Source organism: Coturnix japonica, unplaced genomic scaffold (genome assembly GCF_054131305.1).
Source record: "Coturnix japonica strain WE unplaced genomic scaffold, WE-NBRP24 Scf047, whole genome shotgun sequence".
In the NCBI taxonomy this organism is placed as follows: Eukaryota; Metazoa; Chordata; class Aves; order Galliformes; family Phasianidae; genus Coturnix; species Coturnix japonica.
This window is the reverse complement of record NW_028188950.1, coordinates 1,910,191-1,922,915: the sequence shown is the minus strand read 5'-3', so window position 1 is coordinate 1,922,915 and position 12,725 is coordinate 1,910,191.

Here is a 12,725-nt window from a genome sequence, read left to right as displayed (position 1 = left end):
ACATCTTGTGTAGGAGATGGCCCTGGTGTCCCAGAGGGCGTTGGCCATGGCTTTGGGGAGAGTGGTGGAGATGCAGCCCAGGTCGAGGAGGGCCAGGTTGAGGAGGAAGAAGTACATGGGGGTGTGCAGGCGGCGGTCGCAGGCTACGGCTGTGCTGATGAGGCCGTTGCCCAGGAGGGCAGCCAGGTAGATGCCCAGGAAGAGCCAGAAGTGCAGGAGCTGCAGCTGCCGCGTGTCTGCCAACGGCAGCAGGAGGAACTCGCTGATGGAGCTGCTGTTGGACATCTGCTGTTGTTGGGCTTGGAGTCCTGCTCAGAGTGCAGAAGATAATGACAAGTCCAGACCATTCTCAGACACACTCCTCCTGCTATAATATGAAATGTTTTTATTCTCTTACAACAGTGTACATTTAGCACCATTACTTGCATTTAATTTCATGTATTTCAGCATTCCTTAAGCAGAAGCAGCATATGGAGCTCTAACCTTCCTTTTATTTTCTTATGCCTTCTCCCTGGATATTTTCATCTGTTTCATGTCTCATATCTTTACCCCAAGTGCTCTTAGAGCCCCCTACCCGAGCTTCTGTGGCATTCAGTTTCAGTTAGAAAATGCTGCCTGTTTGTAGGATAAGTGAATTATTCATGCCTACAGAAAATGATGATAATTCCATCCTTCGAGAAAGGGGAGACTGAAAGCACATCATGTGTGAGTGTTCACAAAACAAGCAATTGATTGATGAAAAATTCTCAGAACTCTTATTGCCCCTTTTAGATTTCTGACTCCAAACCTCTTTGCCTCAGAACAGGAAATGGAAACCCCCTGCCTTGGCTCTCCTCTTGCAAAGTGCCCTCAGAAACATTCCGTTGTGCAGTGGAGTTGTGATCCCCTGCCCCAGGCAGCAGCTGTGGCAGCACAAGCCCTGCCGGGGGGCTCCTTCCCCCCACCCGTCTCCCTGCAGCACCCTGGGCAGCTCCCGGGGCAGGCTGAGTGCTGAGCCTGGCAGGCGGCAGAGTCCCATACCCGGCACACAGCCCCTGGGGCACAGCAGGGACCCTGCTCTGCAGGACAGCCCTGGGCACCCGCCTGCAGCCCCGGCTGCACAGCCTGCAGCCGTGCTGGGACATGCAGCCCTCAGGGCTGTGATTTCATACTGCAGTATGGAAGCCCTCAGCTGGAGCAGAAGGCTTTTTCCACAGTAAAGAAACATGCAGTGCCTGCATCCAGATCTCCTATGGGATGTCCCAAAGTTAAGTTTGACCCTCTATGAAAAGCAGCTCATGGTCTGCAGTGAGACTTACCCTGTCATGGTCTGTGAGCAATGCTCCTGCAGTGAGCTCACAGCCCGCTCACACCACACACATCCTGCAAGCTCTCTTCAGTTTCTCTCCTCTCCTTCTGTCACCTGCAGGCTGTGCTGTGCACAAGAGCTGCTCCTGGGCACAGCTGTCTCTCTGCAGCCCTGCACACTTTTATGAGCTTCCTGTGTCCCAGGAGCCTGGACAGGCAAGCAGCAGATTATGCCATTTTTATCTTTCCGACTTGTCTCCCCTGACATGTCCCTGGGTCCTCATGGCCAACAGCTCCTGAAAGACAACAGCATCATGACTGTGCTTTGAAATTCGCTCAATTAACCACCACATGTCCAGTGGTCAGTGACTGATTGGAGACATATGGGGAGTGCTCCCAGAGATCGTTTGATGAAACAATAAGGGCAACCAGACAAGGAAGGCAAGGTTTGGACTTTCCCTGTGCAGGGCAGTGATCCAGCTGAGGCAGTGCAGGAGTCTCATCCCTTGACAGAAATCCTGGAGCTGAAATGGGATTCAGCTCCCTACACACCCACAGGAGCTGGGATTCCTCTGGTTCAGTTCAGAAGAGCACAAGGAGTTGCCTGCATGTGAGCTCCTGCTCTGAGTCCTCGGACCTTCAGCTGGGAGGCAGCTGCTCACACACAGACACTGGGTGATGCCCAAGGTGCCTGGGCTGCTCCTGATGTGTGCCAGTGCTTGTAAACCATGTGGGAAATCCCTGAGATAGACAGCTCCTTCCTGGGCATCAGCCGAGGGCCAGAGAGGGGATAGCACTGGCTGTCCGGTGAATTCACTCACAGCTGCAAGAGCAGCACAGGGCCTTCAGGAAAGCCATGCCCATGGTGTGACCATGTTGCTGTGTCAACTCCAAGGCCCACGATCAGTCTAATGTTTGTGTGCCACCTTCTGCACACTGATACCATAGATTAGCTATCCAGTCAGGCTATGTCCAGTGATGCTTTCCAATTAGGATGTTTACTTCTGTGGTTTTGCACTAATGCAAACACCAACACACAAGAAGCTAGAAATCTTGATAGAGCTGCAGGCCTGAGCTCCTGTTTGGACCATGGGGACACAGTTTAATGGCTTCCACAACTGCACTGTAGCACAAGGGGGATACCGAGTCTTTAGGATGGATGGGCGAGGAGATAAAGAAGGGTGAATGCCCTCTGTGAGAGTGCACTGAGCTCTGCCTGGGGATGGAAGAGCAGACAGGTCAGAGCTAATGGAAATGGCAAACAGAGGAGACCATCAGTGTCTTTTCCTGTCTTCCTGATCAGGGAGAGTAAATGGAAGGTGCCCTCTGCAGACAGATGGGAATCTGATGTTGTCTGTCCCTTGTCCCATTTGGTGGCCTTTGTCACTCCATTATCTGCAGCAGGGACAGCACAGCAGGGCATGTGGCATCCAGCAGATCCATGGAGAGCACAGATGGCAGCTTCTTGACCAAGCAGTGGAGGAACCAAAGAGGAGAGGTGCTCTGCTGGATCTCATACTCTCCGGCATGGAAGGACTTGTGGGAACTGCGAAGGTGAAAGGGGCATCAGGCCACGTGCAAGATGCAAATGTATCTCTTTTTATTTATTTTGAGGCTGTAAGCTTAATAGTTGATCATAAATGTCAATAAAACTGAAACAAATAATTGAAGACAAAGATGGAAATCATTGAAATTGTGTTAACCCTTCTCAACATGAAAAATTCTCATGAGTCTTGTTCCATTTTAAGTTGTAAATATGAATCTTTGAGGTGATTTGATGTCTTTTTTTTTCTTTTACTGAAACTACAATGTTTTCCAGAACTGTGTTCGCTGGACACAATGTCTTCAGATTCAGAGACACAGACAGTGGTGCCAGTGCCAATGCCCTGTGACTATAGCCCGGTGCCCAGCACTACTCTTCCCTGCTGCCTATTTGATGTGTCTCATCCTCGAAGTTTTTTCAGCTCTCCTAAATAAATGGCCATGGTTAAGGGCATGTTTTCAGCAGGCCATTTGGGCACAAACTACTCCCACTGCCCTCCAGATTTTGTTCAGTCAGATACCTCCCAAGATACCTGTCTGATTTCTGACATTCAGGGGGATTACTGGAATTTGTTCCATCTCCCCAAAGTCTGAGAATCAGTGAGAATGTGTTAACCCGTCTCAATGTGTGAAATACTCACAAGTCCTGATTAATTTTAAGTTGATACCTCTCAACTACCTGGCTGATCTATCCCAGGGAGATTACTGGAATTTGCTCTATCTACCAGAGTCTGATGGCCTCTGTTGTCAACTACTTCACTGTGATTCAATCTATCCTATCCTACCTCAGAATAAATCATTTCTTTTAAAAGTATTCCATATGAAAGACAAACTTCAATAGATGCAGCTTGAACATGGCATGCAGTTGATCACTGTGTTTTACTGTTCATTCAATTGCATCACCTTTCTTTCCATTTGCTGGCCAGATAAAAAAGAGAAATCTTTCCTTTTCCATGTGTAGCTGGTTCTCTGAGGAAAGCCAGTGGGAGTTGGTGCAAAGCAGTTTTAACACTGAGCGGATGAATGCAGAGGAGAAGAGTGATGTGAAGAAAAGTGATGCAAGTCCCATAGGTCCATTGTGAGCAGAAATTGGGTGGGGAGGTTGAGAAGGACCTTTGTCAACACAGTAACAGTACAGAACTCATTGGGACATCCTGGATTGGTATCAGTTGCACAGTGCTGCTTTAATGTCTTCTTTAAACCCAACTATAAATAAATAGACAATAAATTTATACTGGATTCTTTAAGCTCTCTCCAGATATCCCTCCTTTTTGCTGAACAAGTTCTGATAACCTGAAGAAGATAACAAGATGGCATAAGGCACAGGAGATTCTTTAGGTTATAATGGTCCCAGGGTGCATTTGATGCTGAGTTCATCAGCCTCTAGTGCAGAGAGAAGTTTGCACAAAGTGCTCAACAAGACAAAGTCAGAAGTAACAGTGAAGTTTCTTGGAGTATTAATGGGCCCGCTGAGGAACATTACCAAGTAAGCTTCCCAAGGGACTTGTTAGAGAAGATAACTGGAAGCCATGACTACAGGCAGGCAAAGGCACTGGCATGCTAAGAAACCTCTCCTTTGCCTTACAAAGCAGACAGGTCAAGCCCTGATTGCAAGACCAGTGGTAGAGAGATCCTGTCTCTCATGTTGGCTCCTGGCATTTCCTGGGGCAATGGGTTGGAATTTTGTATGATGTTAAATGAAAGACATGGGGACAGAAGATCCCAGGCTCTACATGTGGTGCAAGGACGCTGTGAGGTTCATGTCCCATATGAGACCTATGTTTCATTGCAGGATGTGAGCAGGGATGTGAGAAGGGCCCAGTCTGAACAAGCAGCCAATCCCTGTGAAACTCTGAACTTCAGATCTCTCGGTTTCAGTGCCCTCCTTTGCACATTCTCCCAGAGTTTGAAGTCCTTTATGTTCTGTGGTGCCCAGAACATAGTGAGGCAGTAGCAATGTAGAGCAGAGGGACAACCCTTTCCCTCACCCAGCTGGCAATAAGTTGCTTCATGCACTCCAGGGGACTGTTGTCTTTCCTGGCTGCCTTGGCACACTGCTGACTCACATTCAGTGTGATGCTGACCAGCACCCCAACCCTTTCCAGTCAGAATCCTCTCCAGTGTCCCATATCCAGTCAGTGTGTATGTCCAGCATTGCCCCTACCCAGGTGCACAATCAGGCACTTGTTCTTGTTATACTTTATGCACTTGGTGCTTAGTACCAACTGGTACCCACTTCTCTGACTTGTCCACATCTCTCTGCAAGTCCTCTCCACCCTCAGTGGAGGCAACAGCACCTCCTCATCTGGTCTCATCAGCAAACTTGCTCAGAACGTCTTCTAGTCCTGCATTCAAGTCATCTGCATAAACATGAAAGGAAAGTGGCCCCAAAATGGAACCCTGGGGACCCCGACAGTGACCATCTACCAGCCTGATGGAAAAAACTGACTATAATCCTTTGGGACTGACCTACTGGCCAACTGCTCACCCACCACATTGTGTTTCTGTCTAGCCATATGCAGAACATTCTGTCCAGAAGGTTGTTGTGAGAAACAGTATCAAAATCTCCACTGAAATCCTCAAGGATTACATCAACTGGCTTCCCTTGGTCAACTAAACGGATAACTGTGTCACAAAATGAGCTTAAATTAAACAGGACCTTTGCCTCACAAACTTGTGTTGGCTGCGACCAATGACAGAATTGTCCTTCAGCTGTTTTTCCATAACTCCCACCATCATTTTCTCCATAATTTTACCAGGCTCTGGACTGACAGGTCCATAATTGCCCATGTCATCTTTCTTGCTCTTCCTTACAATGAGACAACATTTGCCAGCTTCCTGTCAGCTGGCATGACCCTAGACTTCTTTAGATGCAATTGAAATGACAGCCCAGAGCACACTAAGTTTTCATCATTGAAAGAAAGTAGATGTGCCATAGCTTTGCAATGTCTTGAACTCCAGAGTATGCCACAGATGGAGCAGAGGGGAAGATTTGCCTCTTCTGTAGTGAACTCATTCTTTTGGTAAGCAGAATAACACTACCTGATACATGGGGACTGTGTCTCTGCTCTGCTCTGCTCAGCTCACAGGGCAGCGGTCTGGCAGGGTGTTGCTCTCATGTCAATGCAGGTAAACTCACTTTAATCCTTTTTCCTCTGTAAATGCTTCCTCTATTTCTATGCTCAGATACACTTCCACATTCCCTCAACTACACTTTCATATATCATTAACAATTACACTTTCTTATACCATCAAAACAGTTTGTCAAAACGTACAGTTCTTCAGTTCACATAAACTCCCTTAATACAGTCTGTATTCTTCAGTTATAAACACTGTGCCACAGAACCAGCACTGATTGAACCACCTCCCTCACACACTTCCTCGCAAGCAGTACATAGTATTACATAAATGGGTTGACATTCATTGGTCGGGTGGAATGTACACCTCTCCTCAGGACAATCTTACTAATCTACAGAGTACAAACTCCCGTCTTCTTACATACAAGCAGAAAGTACTCATGAGTGGACACACAACACAGTCTTTCACTTTGTCCGTGTCTGGCCATTTCCCTCACAGGAGGAAGGAAACATGGATAGGGACTCGGCACTCACCCTGCAGCTGTTCTGTGTCTCACTCACACCACACTCACTCTGACATTTAGATCAAAAACCATGGTTTATTCATACTACACAATGCTGACAACGTTTTCTAGCTGGAATCTTAATAACACTCATACTCTGGTCGACCAGTTGCAAACGTTAATGTTTTTCCCAGAGTCGGCTTGACACACGGTACCAAACACTTAAAGCAGATGATAATATTGAACATACAACCTATAACCCCCGTGATTACAACTTGGAGAACCCAGGCTACCATTTGACAGGCTATCCACTATATCCCATACCCGTAGGAGAGACCAACCTAGGTCCCTCCTATTGTCACCCACCTGGGAGAGAGTACTTGTTCTTGTTTCCATTCATATGACATACAGTTCCCTTTCATAGGAACTCACCCAAGGAGTCTTCCTACCCCAGCTGGCAACCAAAGCCATGAGCTCACCTCCCTGGGAGCAGCACGTATGGCTGTAAACTGTGTAGGATGTCTCCTCAAGACATATGGGCTCCACTTACCATACACATACCTGGTCCACCTATGGGTGGTCCTTGTCTGTCCCTGCAGTGATCAGGTGAGGAAGGGAGTCCTTCAGAGAAATCTCAGGGTGCGCCAAAAGTGTCTCCCTCTCAGCTGGTCCTGCAGCGAACAGAGCTGGTCCCACCTGGGCCGCCAAATTGACTACAGGAATTGAACTCTATAACCTCTATAACTGATACAGTCTCCCATGACATCCTTATAACAAAGCTGAGGAAGTATGGGATAGGTGATTGGACAGTGAAGTGGGTCGAGAATTGGCTGACTGGCAGAGTGCAGAGTGTTGTCGTTGGCGGTGCAGTGTCTGGCTGAGGGCCTGTAACGAGCGGCATCCCCCAGGGGTCTGTGCTCAGTCCGGTCTTGTTCAACATCTTCATCAATGACCACCCTCATCAAGTTTGCTGATGACACGAAGTTGGGAGGGCTGTGCTGCCATTCAGCGAGACCTGGACAGGCTGGAGAGCCGGGCAGTAAGAAACTGGATGAGGTTTAACAAAAGCAAGTGTAGAGTCTTGCACCTAGGGAGAAATAATTGCATGCACCGGTACAGGCTGGGGGAAGAGCTGCTGGGGAGGAGCTCTCCTGAGAGGGACCTGGGCGTCCTGGTGGACGACAGATTAACCATGAGCCAGCAGTGTGCCCTTGTAGCCAAAAAAGCCAATGGCATCCTGGGGTGCATTAAAAAGAGCGTGTCCAGCAGGTCGAAGGAGGTGATCCTCCCCCTCTACTCTGCCCTGGTGAGGCCTCATCTGGAATATTGTGTCCAGTTCTGGGCTCCCCAGTAAAAAAAAGACAGGGATCTCTTAGAAAGAGTCCAGCAGAGGGCCACTAAGATGGTGAAGGGCCTGCAGCATCTCCCCAATGAGGAGAGACTGAGGGAACTGGGTCTGTTTAGCCTTGAGAAAAGAAGGCTGAGAGGGGACAGGATCCAGGTTCTATAAATATTTGAGGTGTGGGGGGCAAAGTGTTGAGGCCAGACTCTTTTCAGCAGTGTGTGGAGACGGGACAAGGGGAAACAGACAGAAACTGCACCATAGGAAGTTCTGCACTAATGTGTGCAATAACTTCTTTACGGTGAGAGTGACAGAGCACTGGAACAGGCTGCCTAGGGTGGTTGTGGAATCTCCTTCTCTGGAGATATTCAAGACCTGCCTGGATGCTGAGCTGTGCAACGTGGTGTAGGGAACCTGCTTTGGCAGGGGGCTGGACTCAGTGGTCTCTGGAGGTCCCTTCCAACCCCTACAATTCTGTGATTCTGTGAATATCATGGAGTTGTTTGGATGGGGAAAGACTACCTTTCTTTGGATGGGGAAAGACTACCTTCAAAACACTACTTTGAATGACCTTTTGTCAGGGCATGTCCTGGGATTCCTAGGATCCTCAAAATGCAGCACTGCTTCTGTCACTGAAAAATGGGGCCCTGTGTGGGACGGAGGGAGGGTCCATGAGTCCCTGGCCCACCTGACTGAGTATTTCCATGGTCTTAGCAAAGACATACTTACAACTTGAGAATGACAGTTAGCTGTGTTCATGGTGGCATGGCCACTTTTAATGGCCTTGAACTGTCTGAACATAACTGAAGAGGCTCAGGCTGATGCAAATCAGCTATTGAATGATAGTGTTGAAAAACTGGAAAGACAGGTGGCAGTTTTGATGGGGAAAAAACCTAATTCAATCATTCTCCTATGGAAGATCAGGAACATCTCTCTGGAAGACCATGGGGACCCTGTACAAGGGAATCTGTATAAAATGGACTCTGTAAATGAAGGCACTAAAAGGTCAGATTTTGAGGTTCCATTTGGACTAGATCTATTTGAGATCTGACTGATTGTAACCCAAAAATGAAAAAAAAAAAAAAAAAAAAATGCAGGATAGGCTGGTGGGAGTGCCCTGACCAGTATCCAACCCCCCAAACCCTGCTGCCCATAATACAGCAGCTGAACTGATGGATATAGTACAGTGGTTTAGACAGAAACCAAGAGAGCATGCCAGCATAGCTGCTCTGGTTATGGGACATGGAGGCAGAAAGCGCTGTGGTGAATGGACTGGAAATTTCAAAACTGACATCCATTACTACTCACCCTGCCCTCAGGCAAAGACTGTATGCTCTGTCCAACATAATGAGGATAGCCATTTGATCAGTGAATGATTTATGGCTGTGTGTCATATAACATGGCCAAATAAGAATGACATACCATTAAATATCAGCCTGTGGTCCTCTATGGAGGACTAACAAAATTATATTAGAGAATTAGGCATGAAAGAGGCAATCTATGAAGATGATTTTGAGAGCCCAGTCAATAAATTTTTCATCAGGAACGAGGGATCTCATCCTACAGCCATCACCTTTACATCAGTATGGGTCTATGTTATCCATACTGAACCCCCCAGTGGCCCTCAGGTGCTGTAATACAACAGGCTGCCCAATTGATGGGGAGACAAGAGTGCCTACGGCCAGATGCAGGCTCTGAATGGTGGTGGAAAGGTCTGAGAAAGGCAGAGAACCATCTGCTGCCATGACTTAGGCGTCCAGCCCCTAAGGTAATCCAGTCTGGACCCATTAGGGTCTTGAGACAACAAATGTTTAAAGACCAGATTAGAGCAGGAGTTCAGTTTAAAAAGATCGATGGACAGCATAATCAGGAAAAAATATCTGTTAAACAGGCCCAAGCACTGAGTATTTATAGTCCAACCTTTTCAGCCAAACTAGATGTGAATGTAACTCAAGAAGGGTCTGGATGGGGGCTCTGGCAGAGCCAGAGTTCTTTGTGAACCCCTATGAGGTTTTGGCCACAGGTTTGGCATGGAGCAGAATAAAGATACATCACAGCTGAAAAGCATTTATTGGCTACCTATTCTACACTACAGGTGGTAGAACCAGTAGCTCAGATTTCAGAGGTTATCGTTAAACAACAAGGCCAGTCCAGGGGTGGGTAAAAGATCTAACACACATCTCTATGATGGGGGTGGCCCAATCACAAGCAGTGGTGCGCTCAGTTGTTCTGCTTGCCTGCTCCTCAAGGAGTTAAGAGAAATCTATGCCTGTTGCGTGTTCGAGTGCATGCGCAATGCCATGTGGAGGGCTTATCACAATAAAGATCGGCAGATTTGCTGCGTAGACCGGTCAGAACTCAGATCTGCGTTGTGCTTCCTGTGGCACCAAACGCCCAACAGTGGCAGTTCCGTGTATTGGCCAGCAGGTGGCAGCAGAGACCACGGAAAGAACGTCTGCGGGACAGACCCTGGGGATCCGTTCTCTTTTGATTATAGGGGAAGAACACAAAGATGGAAGAGGAGGGAAGGGGGAAAAAAAAAAGAAAAAAAGAAAAAACCAAACCACAGCAAACAAATAAAAACTTCTCCAAACGTAGCAAACTTGAATGTCTGTCAATAAATAAATGAGTAATTGAATTGATGTCCGTTTCAGACAGTCCCCTGTAGAATCAGGGTAAGGGTTAGGATTAGAGTTACATTGCAGGTTAATGCTGTTATCTTTACAGCTCCTGTGAGGGTTGGGGTCTGGGTCAGGTGTTTAAAAAATGAAATGAAAAAAGAATTAAACAAATATATTGAAAGTTTCAGATTTCCTTAATCTTTGTGGGAATCATATAATGTGCAACTCAGATCTACCTCTTCGTACCTCTTTTGTGGTGTAGGGAACCTGCTTTGGCAGGGGGACTGGACTCAGTGGTCTCTGGAGGTCCCTTCCAACCCCTACAATTCTGTGATTCTGTGAATATCATGGAGTTGTTTGGATGGGGAAAGACTACCCCTTTGAATGACCTTTTGTCAGGGCATGTCCTGGGATTCCTAGGATCCTCAAAATGCAGCACTGCTTCTGTCACTGAAAAATGGGGCCCTGTGTGGGACGGAGGGAGGGTCCATGAGTCCCTGGCCCACCTGACTGAGTATTTCCATGGTCTTAGCAAAGACATACTTACAACTTGAGAATGACAGTTAGCTGTGTTCATGGTGGCATGGCCACTTTTAATGGCCTTGAACTGTCTGAACATAACTGAAGAGGCTCAGGCTGATGCAAATCAGCTATTGAATGATAGTGTTGAAAAATTGGAAAGACAGGTGGCAGTTTTGATGGGAAAAAACCTAATTCAATCATTCTCCTATGGAAGATCAGTAACAACTGTCTGGAGGACCATGGGGGCCCTGTACAAGGGAATCTGTATAAAATGGACTCTGTAAATGAAGGCACTAAAAGGTCAGATTTTGAGGTTCCATTTGGACTAGATCTATTTGAGATCTGACTGATTGTAACCCAAAAATGAAAAAAAAAAAAAAAATGCAGGATAGGCTGGTGGGAGTGCCCTGACCAGTGTCCACCCCCCAAACCCTGCTGCCCATAATACAGCAGCTGAACTGATGGATATAGTACAGTGGTTTAGACAGAAACCAAGAGAGCATGCCAGCATAGCTGCTCTGGTTATGGGACATGGAGGCAGAAAGTGCTATGGTGAATGGACTGGAAATTTCAAAACTGACATCCATTACTACTCACCCTGCCCTCAGGCAAAGACTTTATGCTCTTGTCTGGAGGGCTTATCGCAATAAAGACTGGCGGATTTGCTGCGTAGACCGGTCAGAACTCAGATCTGCGTTGTGCTTCCTGCGGCACCAAACGCCCAACAGTGGCAGTTCCGCTTATTGGCCAGCAGGTGGCAGCAGAGACCACGGAAAGAACGTCTGCGGGACAGACCCTGGGGATCCGTTCTTTTGATTATAGGGGAAGGACACAAAGATGGAAGAGGAGGGGAGGGGGAAAAAAAAAAGAAAAAAAAAAATCAAACCACAGCAAACAAATAAAAACTTCTCCAAACGTAGCAAACGTGAATGTCTGTCAATAAATTAATGAGTAATTAAATTGATATCCCTTTCCCGCCCCCCCCCCCCAACTTCTGAGATGAAAAAAAACCACTTCTTTTAGAAGAAAACAGAGTAGTAACAACTTCTGTACCTACATTCACCACTCTGAGATCCTGTCTGGGTCTCCCAAGGCTTGTAAATAACCACTGGGTCGGTTCTGATGTCGCGTGATTTGTTGTCAGTTCTCTCATGGTTCTCTGGTCAGTTCTCCGGTGCCAGGATCTGCCACAGGGCATTCTGACCACGGGCATCATGTTTCTACGCTGCCGCCTGCATTTAACAGGCAATGGGACTGCCCAGCATGTGCAAGGCAGAACCTCTTTCACACCACCAGAATGTTTAAGGCTGTTGGGATTGTTGTTAGCGTCCCATTAACACTGAGGCTAGAGATACCCTTAGGATTGACATTACTATTAGCATTACTTTGATGGTGCCCTATCTGGATCATTTCCAGAGGATGTCAGGAGTAAGGCACAGTGTCAGGAGAAAAAGAACAGACTCTGTTACTTTATAAACTTGATAATAGAGAGAGTTCATTGGAAAAAATACAACTCTTAAATAATGCAAAGCATGCTTCTGATTGGATGCAGGCATCATCTGGGCTCTGATTAATATTACTCTTAAGGTAAAGATTATTGTTACCATAATGATTTTTTTTTTGGATTATGATCAGGGTTAAGGTTCCTTTTGCTACAAACTTCTAGCATCATTTTTGTTGTTGCATTTGGTGTTAGGGACGATTTTAGAATCAGGGTAAGGGTTAGGATTAGAGTTACATTGCTGGTTAATGCTGTTATCTTTACAGCTCCTGTGAGGGTTGGGGTCTGGGTCAGATGTTTAAAAATGAAATGAAAAAAAGAATTAAAAAA